Raw genomic sequence first — 8991 nt, forward strand, 5'->3', positions numbered from 1 at the left:
AGTTACCTCTTTTTCTGCTCTTAAATACGTCTTGCTGTGATTTTTCCTTCGCTGTAATCATCTGTCAATCATAAGACGGGTCCAAAACTTGTTCACTCGTCATTTTGGAAACAGTAGTGACTTAGTTGACTAAACAATCTCACTGCTAAGCTTTTCATGGTATCACACAGCCTTCATCAGCAGACTGATTTTGTCCAGTCATAGTTTTTTCAAAATTTCAATTTTTTTCTCAACACTTGGAGGACTTGTTGTCCATGTTGGCGAAGTTGAGAGAAAAAAATAGTGATTTGGCAGCAGGAGAAGTGTGCGTGTCTTGAAACTGAGAGGAGCCCTTATGCCAGTTTACAAGCATGTTGGCAGAGTTGAGAATGAAGGTTCGTTCTTGACCTTGTAAACAGCAGTTTGTTTTTTTCCTGTTCAGCTATGGTGGCTATCGCTGCTCATGCCAGTGAAAGTGTTCGATTCCAAACAAAACAGGAATGCGAAAAGTGCATCATTGCTTATGCAGCAAAGGATTTTCTTCCTCGAGAAAGTCCTGCCCAAATGAAAATATAAAGTGTTAAATAGCTCTTTATTCCAACAGTAATCACTGTTATAGAGTGTTTGGTCAGTAACCCATGTCTCTCCTCCCCCCGCTCATGCAGTTAAAAAGAAAAAACATTTTGTAGTACCTTAAAGAACACCACTATTTCATACTTTTTTACTTTGTTTACATGTGGCAGACCCTGCCACCTTTCTAGCTTCAAACAGTGTTCTTGGTTCCTTATTTTCCTCTGAGAACAGCTTGTTTAGTCAGTTATGGAAAAAATAAATATTTCTGAGTTTGTATTATTACCTCATTAATATTGTAAACATTGAAACTGTGAGTTTGAATTTCTTCTCCAAAAACTACATAGCACCCCTTTAAGATTTTAGTTGGCGAGTGCTGTGTGCAGTTATGAAGCTACTCTTCATCCAGCCGCTCAACAAAACAAACACAAACACCTCGTGTTCTGCCAGTTAAATGAAATGAAATGTTGGGTTAGCAATAGCAGTTGCTAACCACAATGCTAATAATGTCTGAGGAGAGTGAACAGTTAACAATTAAGGCTGAAGGCTACATTGTTTCCTGTCAGTTCCTTGTGGGTGTGTAGGCAATTTTAAACCAGCACGGGAATGGTGGACCCCGCCACTAACAATGAAAACTACTATATAGAGAGGTACTTACTGAATGTAAATATATTGAATGGCTATTGCTGAAGAAATGATGATCATGAACAGTATCCAAAACAGACTTCGTGAAAAGTTTGAGAATTGTGACTTTAATGTGTCTACATTACTTTTTTTTTTTTACAGTCTATCTATTTATGTGTCTTTCTATGATACTCTGTTGTTACTAGTGATGAATACAAGTAAAAACACATAGTCAGTGAAAAACAAAGGCACTTTAAAGAGACCAAACTTTATGACAGTATGACAGTGGGAAAACCCTCTGAGCTGCTGTTAGGTGTGTGTGTGTGTGTGTGTGTGTGTGTGTGTGTGTGTGTGTGTGTGTGTGTGTGTGTGTGTGTGTGCCTGTGCGTGCATATGAGTGTGCCTGTATGTGTGTGTGTGTGTGTGTGTGTGTGTCTCGGTTCTCCTCTCAGCTGCGGATTTTGCATCTACCTTTGATTTTCTGTCAGGAGAGTTTGTAATACAACTCAACACGACGACGAGAGAGACGGAGGGACAAAGAAGGAGAGGCGCTGCACTGAGAGCGAGGCAGAGAGGGTACACGAAGAGAAGCATAGAGAGTTATGAAGCGACAAGGTAAGGGGCTGAGGAGAGAGGATGCGGATAAGAAGCAGACAGAGGGGAAGAGGGAATAAGAAGGAAGCAAAGAAGAAGAGGAGGAAAGGTGAGAAGAGGAGGGAGACAATGAGAACAGCAAGAAATGGGAAAAGAGCTATGAAGAGGAAGTTAGGACAAATAAGAGCATGAGTAGTTCAGCTTGTGACTGAGTGTGTGGAAGGACAACGCTCTCCTGCAGAAGGTTAAGGCCAATGATGTCTAATGACCGACTGTAAACGAGCCTGTTGGGTTATTCTCTTATTGCCTTTCATCTCTGTTTACCCCCAACTAATATCCCCGCCAATGTCCTCTCATGTTATCGCAGGTAGAGAGCGAATGTGCAGGCCAATTACCAGAGAGCAGCACTCTGCTAAGTGGTGTTGGTATTTTCCTTCTCATTAAGTCACAGTCAGAGGCCTCTCAGGCTGTAAACATACAGCTTTATGCTAAATGTGTCTCGTTTGCTGAATCAAACTGATTAATGTTGGCTGTTAAAAAAAAGGAATACATTCTGATATGATCAAATTGACTTCATTATACATGTCGTGGGCTGCAGTGGAAGTAATTAGAGAACAGAAGAATACAAAAGTATCAATTCAATGTCCTTCTGTGTACGTCTCCAACTTCCCAGCATTGCTAGGAACGACTATGGCGAACTACATCGACTCTCACTCACAAGTGATGCTCCTGGCTTTGCATGCCTACATTGGTATCCAAACATGACTGGTCCTCGGACCACTGCTGCTTCAATTTGGCGCCCATAGTGAAAATCTGTTGTTTATTCTCCCGTGGATAAGTCAGAACACACTACACTAGCTCTGGTTTTTAAAAACAGCAGTCATAAGCAGTTTTAGTTGGTCTCTGAACAAAATAAGCCCGCCTCCCAGCACCCAGAAGCATTGGATTAAGTTTGCTAAAAAATGTCTTTTAAATTTAATTTACAAAAGTATTTTAATTGCCTGCAGTACATTTTAGTCACAAAAAGTATTCTTGTATCCAGTTGTGGGCTGTTGGTAGATGTTATAAATCTTCACTTCACTGAGGTGTGTGTTGTACATTGTTACATAACGTAGGAAAGTGTTGATTTAGAAGCATCAACTTAAAGTCTTAAAATCCGCTTGAGGTGTCCATGCAAGGCTCCACGTTGTGTTAATTCTATCATTAGGAGTTATTGTTATATACTGCTGACAGGTGCCCACAGCGTTATGACATTATAATAAATTATTCTATATCAACTCAACTGGGTTTCTGTTATACATCTATACTTTGAAACAGGTATTACATTGCATGTGGTATTAGCAATGTCTGTAATTTAACTCAGTGACCACTGAAGAAGCCCTGTTCAGTAACCATAGCCACATTATTTCCTTAACCGTTACCAGATACTTGTTGTATCTAAACTTAACTGAAGAGGTGACATGATAGTGGATCAGACAGCGATTATATGGATCTTGGTCTATGGTTTACAGAGATGTCTTAAGATGATAATTATGGGGTTACCTCAAAAGGTATTGTGGTCCTCTGTGAGGATTGTGTCTGTTGTATTCATTTTGGATATGTTTTCAATTTGCTTCAATGTGTATGCTTTTGTCTGGATGATCTGGCCTCACCACAAACGATATTCATAATGAAAAAAATCAAGTTCTATGAATTGAAGCTGAATCTAAGTGATCTTAAAAAATGTTGTGCTGACCCTGCTGATCCTGTACTGAAGGAGCTGACTTGTTTACTCATGCACGTCGGCCAATGAAAAACCTGCTGGACTATTGTTTCTGCTGACATGAGCTCTATGAGGAGGAGTGAAAGAATGGGAGCTATGAGGACGAGGAGGAGAAGTGGAAGGCAAAAAGCAGGTTGTGCAAGGGAGAATGGGAAGGATGTGAGATGGGAAAACAGGGCAAGAGGAGGAGGAGACTAGGAGAGTGAGATAGAGGAATTGCCCCCTAGGCACTCCTCAATGTTGCCCTTATGATGGGAGCATATTTCCCCTGTGCTGTGGCCATCATCTCTCTCTCACACTCTCTCACTGACTCCCACTTCAGCATTTCCTCTCAATCTTTTTCTGCTAAATTTTCCTCCTCTATCACTCTCCTGTGCTCCTCATAGGCATCTCAGGCCACAGTCCATTGTCAGCCAGCGTCACCACCTATTTGTGAGCATTCGGGTGCAGCATCTTGCCAATAACTCATGCCAATACCTTTCCCCCTGACAGTCTGCAGCAACATCTTCATCCAAAATAGAAATGAAAGTATGTACCCACCGAGCAGGTGCGTTTGCATTTTTTAAAACCCTAAGCCATTAGCTTTTCTTCTCTTCTTCGTATTTCTTTCCACTCACTTGACATCGGCCTTGCTCTGCGTATGCACAGAGCTGAAGAGCTGCAGCCGGCCCAGCCCGTCGCTTGCCGTCACGGGTCCTCTTCTGCGGGTCACCCTTGAAATCTTCCATCTTTCCCATCATCCTTGATTCTCTCTGGATCCTGATGGGTTAGCTACGGCAGTCACCCTGCTGCCAGAGAGCGGTGTGTGTGTGTGTGTGTGTGTGTGTGTGTGTGTGTGTGTGTGTGTGTGTGTGTGTGTGTGTGTGTGTGTGTGCATATGAGAAAAGGCAGTGGAAAAATGAAAATAGATCATTCATGGCTAAAAGCTGAGAGGAGCAAAACAGTCCTTCTGCCAGTTTCCCAGCATGCCTGTCTCTCTGGCTGGCGAAGAAGGAAGCGCACGCCAACACACAGCTGAGCCAATCCTCTATTGTTTCCATCCCCATATTTATACATTTTACTATTGTCTGTCCCGCTCTCCATTATGGGTCTGCACAGCTCCAGTGCTTAATAGCTTATCTGAAGTCTACTGTACCGGCACATATGGACAGATACCAGACTAATGAAAACTTTCTCATTGTTTGACTACAATTCTATAAGGACTCTGTGCAGTTTCACCTTCTCGTCGTCTCAAATGAGTCGACATATCTGCCCCTGACCACGCTGCGGCTTGGTTCATTGTATCTGCAGCCGAACAAAGCCCGTATTCAGGCAGACAATACCCGCTGCCTTGCAGTGTTAGCCAATTTCAATAGAAGCCAAGGCGGTGGCTGCCTTGTCCAAATGATTGTCTGCTATTGTCGCCCATTCTGGTAGCAAAATAAAACCATATTCAAAGAAGTAATTTGTGACATTTTATATATATTAAACGGATTGTTTGACAGTTTGGTAGATACACTTGTTTGCTTCCTTGCTGAGAGTTAGATGAGAAGATCATGGCCACTTTCATGTGTGCGGTACCTGGCTGGGTACAGTAACTTCCTGGAGTCTCTGTTGGTTACTTGTCAACCTTATAGTGTCAACAGTGAAGTAAATGAACCCACGTAAAACCACAATCTGGCTGCTTAAGGACAGAACCAGGCTAGCTGTTTCACCCCTTTTTTGTGTCTGTAAGCTAAGCTTAATGGCTTCAGGCTGTAGTTTCATGTTCACAGTGTTTATGCCTCTGCACCGGCGATAGCCACGGCCGGAGGCATAATGTTTTTGGGTTGTCCGTGTGTTCATACGTCTGTCATTCCCATTCTTGTGACCGCGATATCTCAAGAATGTCTCAAGGGAATTTCTTCAAATTTGGGACCAACGTCCACTTGGACTCAAGGATTAACTGAGTAAATGCAGGTGGTTTAAGGTCAAAGGTCACTGTGACCTCACAAAAAAACATTTTTTGACATTACTCAACAGTTCATGTGATAATTAGGTGACAACATAGTTTAACACAAATGTCTTACAGGATAAAATGATGAAGCCATTATTCAACGGCATAGCTCAGGAAAAGCAACTTGAATGGTGTGCAGGGGCAAACAACTACTGTACCAGGCAGTGTTCTAGTTTTCCTCAGGCTGGTGAAGGCATGACCTGCCTAACTCTGTCTCTGATTGGCTTACACTGATATTCTTATCCTAAACCTAACCGATCTTACTCCTCATGCCTCAACGTATAGCAGGGCAGGTCATGATTCGCCCCACTGAGAAAAAACAAATATCATTATCTTACATCATGAATAACTGAACTATTCCTTTAATTTTTCTTCATCTAACGTGACAAAACATATATTCATCTATGATTCACAAACATTGACCTGTTCGCATCTGCGCGGCAATTGGCTGACTAATCACATCAAATGATATTGAACATGTGTCTCCGGCAGAACTGTTATCTATGAAAGTTATGCTAAATTGATTGCTTGGGCCTTTGAACATGAGAGGATTTGGGTGCAGAAATCTTCATTGCTTAAAATTTGAAATGTTCTCATCGTGGGATCTAAAACTAACGAAATGCACCAATGTTTCTGTCCGCAAAACCATATTTTGACATTTTTGAGCTACTCCGCCAGCGGACAGGCAAGAACATTCCCTTTAACTGAGGAAAAATATGTCAAAATCATCATCATCATTTCTGGTACTTCAGCTGTTGAATTTACAGTGGAACACCCTTTGACCCACAACTCACAGAGATGGCAGAGAGCAGGGCAGACTCAGCTGTTAGCAAAGTGGGTCAGAGCAGCTGGCATGATCGCATGAATATTTAAAATGAAACAGCTCCAGACTGAAGCCTCTGTAACAACCTCGTTGATGCCAAGCAGTGTTAAACAATGACAGCATGTTGTACAGCTCCGACTCCCTCCTGAGCTGCTCCTGAGGAGCTCTGCCTACACGGAGAGAGAGAGAAAACAAAAAGATGTGGAGTACAAAAAGGAGGGATTTAGGTAGGGTCAAATCAAATAATGGCAGCATGTTCAGAATTTAATTTGAAGAGATCTGTGAAAACACAGAGGGGCAGTAATGGAATTATTTGGCGTATAAAATGTGTGTACATGATACTGTAATACCTCAATTAACTGGGAAGAAGAGAGAACATTGGCGGATGACAGATAGATCACGAGAGGCCAAGAAATGAAGAATGGAAACAAACTTTGTAATTAACTCAACAGAGAGAAGTGTTGTCAGGCAGAGAGCCAGACAGACTGACAGGTTAAAGAATAAAGGAAAGACAAAAAACAAAGAAAGAAGAGAGAGCGTAGGGAGGGAGAGACATGACTGGAGGATGGATAGAAGTAGGTCAGGAGGAGAGACGAAGAGGAGAGGGAGACATGTGGAGGGATGGATAGAAAGGGAAGAGACATCCAGCGTTTGGCTGCGTCTTCCTCTACCTCTCTATCTTTTCAGTAGTCCCTCTGCACACGGGTGTTTTTTTTTTTTTTTTAAACGCGTGCACTCACAACCACACATTCGGTCCGTGCACCTCCCTCGTCCCCGTGATTGACAGCTCCTAGCCAGCAGCCTGCTCCGAAGCCAAAGACTTCATAATAAACAGAACATGGTTTAATTTACTACTCCAGGCAGAGCGGCGCTGCTCACTTTGCTGTCTATTCACAAACAGGGACACACACACGCAAGCACAGCACACTGCAAAAAATATCCATCTCGATAAATCATTTGATAGATTTATCTTTATTTCATGTCTCACTTTCTCACAAGGTTTAAAGATGGATAGAGTTTTAGTCCTGCTTGTTATGTAAAGAAATATAAACTATAAAGATGCTGTGGTTATTGTGTTATCTATTTATCAAACTTAATAACCATCATTAATAAATGGTGCATTTTCAGTTAAAGGTGCACTAAGTAGTTTTGGGCAACAAATTTTATCAGAAGAGGAAAATCTTTACTGATTTTTTTATGCCTAAACAAACTAAATAAACAAACTCTCTTCGTTTTCATAACGGGATAAACAGAATAAACAAACTGACCTTAAAGGACAACCAAATTTCATACTGTTTTACTTTGTTTATATGTGGCGGACCCTGCCACCTTTCCAGCTTCAAACAGTGTTCTGGGACCTTACTTTCCTCTGAGAACAGCTTGTTTATTCAGTTATGGGAGCATCAGAAACCATTTTTTAACCCTCAAACCCTGACTCGCCTGTATTTATTTTATTTTTCCAACCCTATTCTAGCAGCCATCAATTGCAACACATCATTCGATTCAGGAGAACCTTCAATTTCAGTCCGGCTCATTTAAACTCCCAATTTTACATTTGTTTTGTCTGACAATGGATGAATTGACCAGAATTATTTTTTTTATTTAAAAAGATGTACATGAATTATTTTCCTAAGCAAGCTACAGCCATTTATTATAACATTATTTTACATCCTTGGTGTTTGTTGGTGAAGAACAGGTGGAAATCCCATAATTTAATTTACTGACCATGTATGTGTGTCCAAAAAAGCTCAGAGAGTGAATAGAAAAGTAATTAAATCATAACAGAGGACAATGAAGCAAAAGTGAGTAATATATTATCCATTGAATATGAACAACAAAAGTATTCCTTGAATACAGTGATGGCATAATCTCGCTTCACTTCGGTGCCCCTGAATGTCCTCACAGTGCACCACTGAAAGGCTGAGAAACTCCACTTTACATTAGGATTAGCGTAAAGTTAGCAAACATTTTAGAACAATAGCTATTTTTAGTTCTTTGCAGCTTAATAATGGTCATCAAAATTTGTTTAACAATGAACTACACAGTATTTAATAATCATTTACAAAGTATTATAAACATCAGTTGCAATTTTACATAAAACAATAGCCTAATAAATCCTTGATAAAGCCTTTCCTTGTTTGTTAACAGTAATATAACTATTAACTAAAGTTTAATAAACTATGAATTTACCATTTATTAATGAACGTTACTATACAGTGTTACCGATCTGTTCCTCCACATGTCTCCCGATCTGACACTTGCTAAGAGCCACACTGTCAGCTGTAGTGTGTGCCGGCCCTGTACAGCCTATACGAACACGAGGCGGGCCCATCCACCCAGGTGTCACGGCTGTCTGAAATCTGTCCACGCTGGGATTTTAACTCGAAGAGGCTCGTCGTCACGGCTACACCAATGCCACGGCTGGATGTGGGTGAGCTTCCTGGGTGGCAGCTCTCATTCAGCCAATCAAGGGAAACAGGCCATGCTCTATTTAATGATTATCCCAGCATCTGTCCCCTATCTCTCATCTCTGTGTGAAACACTCGCTGGAAGCCCAGCGGATCCCGTCCAGCCGAGCCGCCTCGATTCTACCTTTCATTGAGTAATTCCATCTCAATTTAATCAAATCTAGAAATGCTTGTGTGCATTATAAACAGGCTGCGT

The sequence above is a fragment of the Pagrus major genome, chromosome 3, assembly GCF_040436345.1.
Source record: "Pagrus major chromosome 3, Pma_NU_1.0".
Taxonomy (NCBI): Eukaryota; Metazoa; Chordata; class Actinopteri; order Spariformes; family Sparidae; genus Pagrus; species Pagrus major.